Source organism: Pteropus alecto, unplaced genomic scaffold, assembly GCF_000325575.1.
Source record: "Pteropus alecto unplaced genomic scaffold, ASM32557v1 scaffold110, whole genome shotgun sequence".
NCBI lineage: Eukaryota > Metazoa > Chordata > Mammalia > Chiroptera > Pteropodidae > Pteropus > Pteropus alecto.
The window spans coordinates 4,080,481-4,090,936 of NW_006431920.1; the positions used below are offsets into that span (position 1 = coordinate 4,080,481).

Sequence of the window (10,456 nt, forward strand, 5' to 3'; positions counted from 1 at the left end):
GCCCCCAATCGTCTGTGAGACTTTGGGTTAGTCAACTCGACTCTGTGTCTCAGTCTTCACATTTGCAAAATGGGGATGACCACACGACCCATGTTTGGGTGACTATTAAATGAGGTAATGCATGTAAAGGGCTTTGAACAGTCTGTGGAACATAGTAGCCATTTCTACCATTATCTTAAATGCAGAAATCTCTCTCTCCTTCAAGCCTCAGGTCAGATTTTAATGTTCTACAAAGTCTTTCCAGATTTTTCCAACCAGATCTAATGCTTCTTGTTTATTGATTTAAACCCTTATAATATCCGGTTGGCCACTTTTTCTTATCCCTTGAAAAGGTACCATTTACCAAGCAAACAGATATGACAGGTACTGGTATACACCAGACTTCAGGTGTATTGTCTTACTTGATTTTGAAAAGTAACTATTTCATCTCCCATTTTACAGATGAAGAAGCCGACATACAGAAGATAAGCCACTTTTCCAAATTCACAAAGTAAGCATGATTAAACTCATTTGTCTCCTTAACCTCGTTTCTCCTTGACAAGGTGCATTTAGTTTGTAATGTTATTTTGCGTGTTTCCCATCTTTTCTCCTGTCCCTCAGATGGAGAAGGTGTTCGTAAACAGCAAGCGTGGTTGATGTGAAATAAACGGATGTATGGTTTGGATACCATAGAGTCTGCCGATATAATACAAAGAACTGGCATTCATATAGCATTGTATAACTTCCAGTGTATTTTCACATGTACGATCTCATCGAAAGCTCACAATAATTCTGGAAGCTATGTATTGTTATCATCTCCATTTCTCAAATAGGAGACTAGGAGGCAGAGAGGTTAATTGGCTTGCCTTAGTTGCCATAGTGACAAGGCTGGGACCCCAACCCAGATGACCTTCCATGTGCTGTCCAATAGAGCACGATGACTTCTCCCCCAATACCACCTGAGCCCCACCCAATGCCACAACATCTTGGAGACAAAATAAACTCTATATGACTCTCAAATACTGCAAAAGAGGCAATGACCACGAATTAGCAGAAAACATAAGAATGTTTTCCTAGAGTTCAGTTCTTCAGAAGCAGGAAGGCTGACAGACCCAGAGCCAGGCCGAGTTAAAGGATTCTGATTCTCATTCTGAGGGAGAAAATATTCAGCTCAAATCATTCTTTTCATCCAAACGTGAATTTCTATAAAGTTACACGCCAACAGATTTTTTAGGAACTCTAAATTTTGATCGTCCTCGTTTGTAAGAATTCCCTTCTGCGGCATTTCTTTCTTGTTTTTCTGAAAGGTCAGGCAGAGTCTCATTTCAACATCTCTCCGGCAGCGATATCCCTACAGAGGAGTTAGACGAGGTGATGTAATTGTTTTGACGTTTCTAAATATGAAAGAGCAGGTTGGTGTGTTACACAACAGAGAGAGAAAGGGAATGGCTGCATCTTTAGTAACGTGTCCCATTTCGAGAAGCGGCCAGTGTTTACTGGGGAGTTTGTTCACCCCAGATATGTAGAAAGAACAGATGCAAAAATGCTGACACACATTTGCAAAGAGAATGATTGCGACATCCGGCCAGCGAGTCGCGCTACAATTGGCCTTTGCCTTGCTTCACCTGATGCGATTGCAGAGCAGCTTCAAGGTATTACCTTTGCCTTCCAAGAAGACTGACTCCGAGCTGAACAAATATCAGACACGACCATGGGATCCGAAGGGTCGTTTATTTAACATGTTCTCTACCGAACGCACCGTAGAAAGTTCTAAGCCACGCGGGAGGGGAAAGAGAACAAGGGACCAGACGCAGACCCTTCCCTACAAGGGTTTTCCACATAAAGGGAAAGTAAAGGCAGGTGACCTCAAAACATGACAGAAAGTGAAATGTCTGCCATGTGAGAGAATGTGCTAAGGCAGTTGGTTCAAAGGTCCTCAGTCTCAGAGGATAAGAGAAAGGAGACTTTTGCAAGGACGTGGCAGTTCAGACGGACGGGATTGGAAGGTACCTGGCCCTGGGAAGGAAGAGCATCCCAGACAGAAGAAACCACCTGGGCTGAGGTTGGAAGTGGGAAAATACAGGAGCTGGACAAAAAGTAGAGAATTTAGCTTGTTTATAGTATAAGGCTCTTGAAGGTCAGACTTTTAATAATTCCTATTATTGAGGTTTAGAAAGTATTAATAGGGATGTCTTTCCATAAAGTGAAGTTCTTATCAGTTTGGCCAGTCACTTGTCGGACGCTCTCGTCCCTCTCTAGCAGATATTTTCAGATATAAAGAGCTACCTGTATGGTGCAACCGATGGGCCAGGCTCCCACTAGGAACCAGTTTGTTGAATAATGTTACCTTTTACCGTTTAAGACCTGTCCTAGGTTCGTACAGTATGAAAAATTCTGCAAGCTTCAGAGAAGCTAGTAAAATCCACATTCCCTTCTTTACAGAGCTTGCTAAGGCAGCTGCTTGATTTTAAATGTGCAATTGAATATTAACAGTATGCAAGACTAGTACTGACAGCCATGCCTCGTGCTTGATTTCACAATCCAGATGTGTTGAATCAACTTTTCTTATATGTGTGAACACTGTAATAAAAAAGAAGAAGGAGGAGGAGGAGGAGGAGGAGGAAGAAGGAGAGAAGGAAGGAAAGAGGGAGAGAGGGAAAAAATGGCTTCCTTTTTGTCTCCAAGTCTCAATTTCTGCATTTCATAATTCAGTTGAATCTAAGGAGTGTAGCGCGATATCTTTCTCAAAAAGGAAATGAGGTGTTTTATTGCCAAACGGAATATATAGATTTGGCTGTGTTTTTTTAAGCCACCTGTTAACATATTTCAAGACTTCTTTTGCGATTGTATCTTAGCTCCATCTATATACGAATGTGTACTGGACTTGAATACAAGAAAAAGGCTGACGTTTTTACTTCGCCTTAAATCTCTAACATTTTCTACCTTATGAAAAACGTACCCTGAAATGTTGTGTTTGGCCCAGGCTACTAAAAAAAAAAAATCTTTCTTCAGGAGAATTTGACCCTGTTCCCATTGTTTTCTCAGCATGTTTTCAGCATCAGCACATTGATTATGCTGTCATTAGCCAGAATACTGAGACAGGAAAAAAATCTATTAGATCACTGAAGTCCATTCCTGGAGCGGACCCAAGTCCCCTGGGAGAGACTGGGACACACCTTCCTGGCAAATGACCAAGGAAAATGCATAGGCATGTAAAATTTTACTCTGCTACAGTTTTTAATTTTTGAAAATTTCTGAAATAACTCCCCGAGACTGTTCATAAAACTGTTACACTGCTGAATTCTGGTTCGTGGTTCTCAAGTGGGGGTGATTTTGCCTCCTCCAGTAACCGCCCCAATGAGCCATCTCATTGGCAGTATTCAGAGACATTTTGATTCTCACAACTTGGAGAAGGGGAGGGTGCCATTGATACTATTGCGTAGAGGCCTAGGATGCTGCTAAATATCCCACAATGCAAGAGACAGCCCCCCACACCCCGAGGCAGCATTTTTCAGCCCCAAAGTTTACAGTGCCAAGGTTGAGAAACCCTGGGTTAGGTCTTTTCCTAAGCTTTTTTCTTCTGCTGTTTAAACTATTCACTCGGCTCCACACCAAGCAAACCCCACGGCTCTGAGGAGCACCCATTATTCTAAAATAAACTATATCAAATAAAATTTCTACTGATTCTAGTCCTTACTCTGAACATAAGCAAGTATTAACAATCATACAGAGGTGGGGGGGGGGGCGGGGGAAGCACCCTTTCTAGTTACTCAAGAATTAGACTGTGTTGAATTTAATAAGGCCCCAGATCAAGTAAATGACACTCTAGAGACTTAAGAGGGAATCATAAAATGCTCGAGGAAAAAAGAAACCATCATGTTTGCCTAAATCATTACAGTCCTTTTGTTAATCAGAAGCTTATAGTTTTGTTTCTACATATTCTTCAAGTATAAGTTTTTATAGGCAGATTCGATCTTTAAAGTCAAAACCTTCAGTGAAAAACTTTTGGTAGCGAGTATCTCAAGAGTGTTCAATAGGTGCCCTACCCACCCACCCTCTCACCAGCTCCGCTACCCGTTCGTTCTTTTCTAGGAAGTAAAGGCAGGAAAAAGGAATATAAAGCAAGATGGAGAAATAGAATAAGGGCAAGGAAAGGAAAGGAAAGATGAAAGGAAAGGCAAAGAGAGGGATAAACAAAAGTTGTATTTCTTTAGATTGGAGAGGACTTTGGCTGACAAAAGCTTCCTGGTTGGCTATTCAACCTTAATTTTCTGTGAAATTTAGCAATGGCTTTGGTATCTCTCATCTGTAGTATAGATATCGATGCTATAGATCAGGAAGATTATAAAGAGAAAACATGGATAAATAGTTTATTTTATGAACTGTTACTGAAATACTAGTATCAAAAAGGTAGGCAGTATTCCAAATACATCAGCTTAAGGTGATCACACATCACAATATTTTTGCTGGCTTAGAGTTTTTAGTTTAGGGAATCTAATTTGAGTTATTATTTTCAAAGACAAAAAGAGATGTTACAAACTCCGGGTTAGCTCAGGTGTTTTGAAAGTGAGGAGCAAACCCGATCTACTACAAATCCTTGTTAATTACGTGGGGGTTTTGTTTAACTCTCTGATATTGGTAGCAGAATAACACCTGTGTATTTGAAACATTAAAGACATTTACTCTTTACCCGTCGAGGAGTTTTCCCTCCCCTGAAATTGTGCCTTGATTATGATATTCTTTCTCTTCCCCCACCCAAAACAGAATCAGGTTGAGCTTTCTGCACTATTGAACTAGCTTGAGTTAAAATCTGTCACTTGTGCTTTGTGACAATTCTGTTACATTTCCTAATGAACTGTGTCTGATCTTCGGGCATTTCCTGGAATGTTTATGAGAATGGTACAGCTCAGGCTCAGTGGCATCTTTACGGTGCTATTTAGTACATGAAGCTTCTTCACAAAGCATACAGTCTAGAATCTTTGTCTTGTATTGTTATTGAAATCAGCGGCCCACATTCCTCCCCTATGAATGAGGCTGCCCAGGATAACTCAAACACGAATTTTTCACAGGGAAGACGATAGCCTAGACATAACAGAACCAAGAACTGATAAATCAGGTCCTAATTTTCTCTATAAGCTGGGGATACATTTAATAAGCTCTTCCTTTTTATAAAAAATTTTTTACTTAACTCGTACAAATTATAATAGTCATAACAGGTCATGATGAATAAAAAAAAAAAAATGGCTACCATACGGAATGGTAGTAAATGTTTCTTATCCCCACCTGCCAGACCTCCAGCCCCACTGCTCAGAAAGAAGCACTATTAATAGTTCCTCAATATGTTCTCTTAGAACTTTCAGAGAATAGAGGAAAAATTACTTTTTGTACCCCAACTTTTCTCTTTCTCTCTTTCTTTCTTTCTTTCCCTTCCTTCCTTCCTTCCTTCCTTCCTTCCTCTCTCTCTCTTTCCAGAGCTCATAGTACTTAAATCACCACTAAATTTTTACTAGTCCAGTCCCATAAATATCTCAAGCTCTTCCAAATAAATTAGACAGTTAGAGAGAATAATCTCTTACTATCAGTGGCAGACATTAAATAACATTTCCCCCAGGCTTCAGTGGTTTCTCTCTATGTTTATCTGCTTTTAATCCAAGTTCCCAAGTTCATTTTGAATTTCGTAGCTGTTTTTCTTTAATCAACAAAAGGGCTTCATTTAGTGAAATTAAGTGGAGGCTTAACGGAACATTGATCCTGCAAATCCATGGAGACGGTGCGGAACTAGAATATTCATTAGCAGACACGCAGACCTGAATGTGGTGGTCTGATATCCTCGAATATCTCTCTGCTTCAAGATGCTGTGCTATTCCTCTTAAACCCTAAAATGGGAACGTACAACTCTCCCGGCCTGTCTTCCTGGCTGATTTCCGGTTCTCCCTTTAACCTTTCAATTTTTTAAACACAAACCAGAACGCACTGCTTTATCTAGGTTTGCTCTCAGACTTTCTGTGGAGGCATCCGGCCTCTGGTCTGCTTTTAGGGAAACTCACCAACTTCACCCAAGCCACAAAGGGGCTGCCACCGAGTGACAGACCCCTGCCTTCTTATTACCAATCTGGCTCTGTCTGGCTCCCCGTGAACTTGGAATCAGAGCTGCACCTGAGTCATTTCTCCACAGCCTGTGGACCCTTCGTTGTGACTTTGTAGCCAGTGACGCCGCATCTGGCTCTAGCCTGAGATATTTTAGCATTTATCATCGTGGACAGAAAACATGTGGCAGAAGGTTTCTCTCTTTTCTCAGATTTGGTCAACCCAGAATTTTAAACTCCTGGTATGACATCATTCATAGAAATAAAACAGTAAATTTACAGAAAGAAAGGGGCATAAATAAAACCCACAGTGTGAATGAGGGTGGATGGGGAGAGCAGAATGGACTTTATTGTTAGCCTCTAGCACCCCTCCTGAACCCCAGGATTGCTCAGGACAATTCTCAGGTCTTCAGGAGCAGCGGTGCCCCCAGGATGAGACTGGGGCCTGGTTGGTTTGTCTGAGATCCCATCCCCTCTGCCAGCGGTTGATTCAGTGATGGGCAAGTGAACCAATGAGATAAGGGGGAAGGTTGCCTGGGGTACCCTGAGGAAGTCTCCTCACTCTGAAGAGTAACAGGAAGAGAGAGTCTTTCTCTTCCTCCAGACATCATCATGGGAGAATATGAGGCTCAGAACTCTCGATGTTAGCCTGCGGAGAAAGTCAGCCCACAGGGGAATGCAGAGCTCGGGGAACTGGAATGGGACCCTGAGCAATTGGTCAATGCTGACCGTGCTCTAGCCACTGTCCAGTTCTGTGAGCCAAGATGGTCCTTCATCGTTTAAGCAGTTAAGTTCAATACCTATTACTTGACACCAAAAGCATTCTAAATGATACAAAGATAGAGAAGCCAGCATCAGAGGAACAAAAACAGAATTACTGCCCCATAAGCTATATCTTGTCCTCTTGTGCAAAGCAACTGCTTTGAAAAAAAGACACTGTGGCTACTTTTCAATACCCTTATGGTTTCTTTGAATTTCTAGAACATATTTGTTTTGGCTTTTTTTTTGTCTTTATGGAATGAAGATTCAAATTGTGTGGTTTGTTTCTTTCTTTCGTTCATTCAAGTTAGAACTCTAGGACACAGCTAAATGTATAAAAATAATAGCATCCATAAGAATAGCAGTTGCATTCAAAGCATTGGACTAAATATGGGGATTGTTGTAAGAGGTATAAAGAAAGATAAATAACATGGCCCTAGACTTAGATACTCTAACTCTGATTCTATTCCCATAGAATCATGGAGAAAGAGCAATTAATGAAATTCTAACTGACAGTAGCCTTGAGTAGAGGTGACATTTGACCTGGGACTTGAAACGTTTTTTTTTTTTTAAGTAAAGGAACTTCAAACATAAAAAGTACAGAAAATTATATAGTTAGCACGCATATGATCCACAAACTATTTTTATAAATACTAACATGTTGCAGATTTTGCTTCAGATCCATTTTTTAACTAAATTTTTTATTTTGAGATAGCTATAGATTTACATGCAGATGTAAGAAATAATACAGAGAGATCCTGTAATATTTCTTCAGTTACTCTCAATGTCAAGTCCTGCACAACTGTAATACAATATCATAACCAGAATATTGACATCGATACAGTTAAACACAGGACATTTCTATCAAGCCAAGGATCCCTCGTGGTGCACCATCATAGCCACAGTAACATCTCTCCCACCATGCCCTTCTCCTTAAAACCTGAAAAACGCTAATCTGTCCTCTATTTCTATACTTTTGTCATTTCATAAATGTCATATAAATGGATTTGCTTTTTCACTCAGTATACTTCTCTGGAGATTTATCCAAGCTGTTGTTCATGTTAGTAGTTTATTACTTTTTATTGTAGAGTCATAGCCATGGTATGGATGTACTACAGTTTGCTTAACCATTCATCCATTAAAGGATATCTGGGTTGGTCCCAGTTTAGGGCTATTATCAATAAACATTATTATTATTGTCTCGACCATTCATGTAGAAGTTTTCGTGTGAATATAAGTCCGCGTGTATTTGGGATAAATGCCTAGGACTTTGATTGCTAGGTCATAGTAGTTGAAAGTTTAATTTTTAAGGAACTGCCAAACTGTTTTCCAGAGAGTCTGTACCATGTTAGATTTCCACCAGTAGTGGACAAGTGATCAAATTTCTCTGCATCCTTGCTGGCATCTTGGGTTATAACTATTTTTTAGATTAGCCATTCTGCTGGCATTTAATGATATCTCATTGTGGTTTTGTTGTGTATTTCACTAATGACTAATGTTGTTAAACATCTTTTTGTATGCTTATTTGCCATTTGTATATCTTCTTTTGTGAATTGCCTCCTAATGTCTTTTGCCTATTCTCTAATTGTTTTTTTTGTTTGTCTGTTTTACTGTTGAGCTTTGAGAGCTCTTTATATATTATACATACTAGTTCTTTGTCAGATACGTGGTTTGCAAATACTTTCTCCCATTCTGTAGCTTGTCTTTTCATCCTCTTAACAGGGTCTTTTGCAGAGAAAAAGTTTTTAATTTTATAAAGTCCAATTTACTAATTATTCCTTTTAAGGGTTATGCTTTTGTTGTCACATTTAAGAACTCTGCCTAGCCCTAGATCCTGAAGATTTTCTCCTATGTTTGCTTTTTAAAGTTTCGTATTTTATATTATGTCCATGATGTATTTGAGGGTAATTTTTTATAAGGTTTGAGACTTAGGCTGAGGTTTCTATTTTTGCCTATGGATGGTTATCTCTATGTTCCAGCACCATTTGCTGAAAGAGCTCTATTTTCTCCATTGAGTTGCTTTACATTTTTGCCAAACATCAGTTGGGCATCTATGTATGGGTCTATATCTGTTTTTATTTTTTTTTATTCTGTTCCATTAATCTATGTGCACATCCTTCCACCAACACTACACAGTCTTGATTACTGTAGCTACATAATCAGTCTTAAAACCAGGTAGACTTCTTCATCCTCCCACTTTGCTCTTCTTTCTCAAAATTGTTTTAGCTATTTTGATTCCTTTCTCTTTTCATATAAATTTTAGAATAATCTTGCCTATATCTACTTAAAAAATCATGCTGGGTTTTTTGATAGGAATTGTGTTAGAACTGTATATAAATTTTGGGAAAATTGACATTGTTATTATGCTGAGTATTCTAATCCATGCACCCAATGTGTCTCTCAGAGAAGTAGATCTTTGATTTCTTCCATCAGGATTGTGTAATTTTCCACATTTAAATCCTATACATGTTTTGTTAGATTTACACCTAAATAATTCATTTTTTAAGCTATTGTGACTGGTATTGTATTTTTAATCTCAGTATCTACATGTTCATTGCTAGTATATAGAAATGCAATTGATTGTTGTATGTTTACCTTGTATCCTATGACCTTGCTAAACACAGTTATTAATTCTAGTTGTTTTTTTTTTTCCTCTTGGGATTTCTATGTAGACAATCATATAATCTTTATGAGGACAAACTTTAAAATGTCTTATTTCCATTTTCATTCAGTTCAACTGAATTTTTAAATTTTCTTTGAGACTTCCTTTTTGAAATATCTAGCAGTGTACCGTTTAGTTTCCAAGCGTTTAGAGATTTTCATGTTATTTTTCCATTTTTTACTTCTAGTTTGATTCCACTGTGGCTGGAAAATACACTCTGTACGATTCTGACTCTTTTAAATTTTTTGAGGTTTATTTTGTGGCCCAGGATATGACCTATCTTGGTATATGTTCCACTGATACTTGGAAAGAATGTGTGTTATGATGTTTTAGGTAGAGTGTTCTATAAATATCACTGAGATCCTCTTGATTATTGATACTGAGTTCTATATCATGGAAGAGTTTCTCTTTAGTTCTATCATTTGTTGAGAGAGGACTGTTGAAGTCTCCAACTACAACTGTGGATTTGTCTATACCTTCTTTTAATTCTAACACTTTTGCTTCACATATTTTGCAGTTTTATTGTTTGGTGTGTGTACATTTAAGACGCCTATGTCTTCTTGGTGAATAGGTTCCCTTTTAAATCATTACATAATGTCCCTCTTTGACTCTGGTGATTTTCTTTGTTCTAAAGTCTAGTTAATCTGATATTGCTAGAGCTGCTCTTGCTTTCCTTTGACTAATGTTTGCATGATATGTCTTTCTTCATTCTTTTACTATCAATGCCTATATCATTGTATTTGAAATAAGTGTCCTGTAAGAGCATATAGTTGGGTCATGTTTCTTAATCCAATCGGCCAATCTCTGTCTTTAAAGTGTTATATACTAGGGCTTAAGTCTGGTATTTTGTCATTTTCTGTTTATTCTGTTTTTTGTTTCTCTTTTCTCCTTCCTTCCTTCCTTCCTTCCTTCCTTCCTTCCTTCCTTCCTTCCTTCCTTCCTTCCTTCCTTCCTTCCTTCCTTCTTTCTT

General features: G+C 38.7%; 1 long non-coding RNA gene across 2 annotated transcripts in view; it reads left to right on the top strand.

Moving 5' to 3' along the window:
• The window catches only part of LOC107195298, a 15,969-nt gene that overhangs the window by 1,722 nt on the left and 3,791 nt on the right, over positions 1-10,456 (top strand). The window contains exons 2-3 of one of the 2 annotated variants that reach the window (XR_001516408.2): positions 442-490; positions 601-846. This is a non-coding gene — a long non-coding RNA (uncharacterized LOC107195298). Of the gene's footprint in view, positions 1-441; positions 491-600; positions 847-10,456 lie in introns of those variants that run through there. The other variant, XR_001516407.2, reaches the window with a different exon arrangement.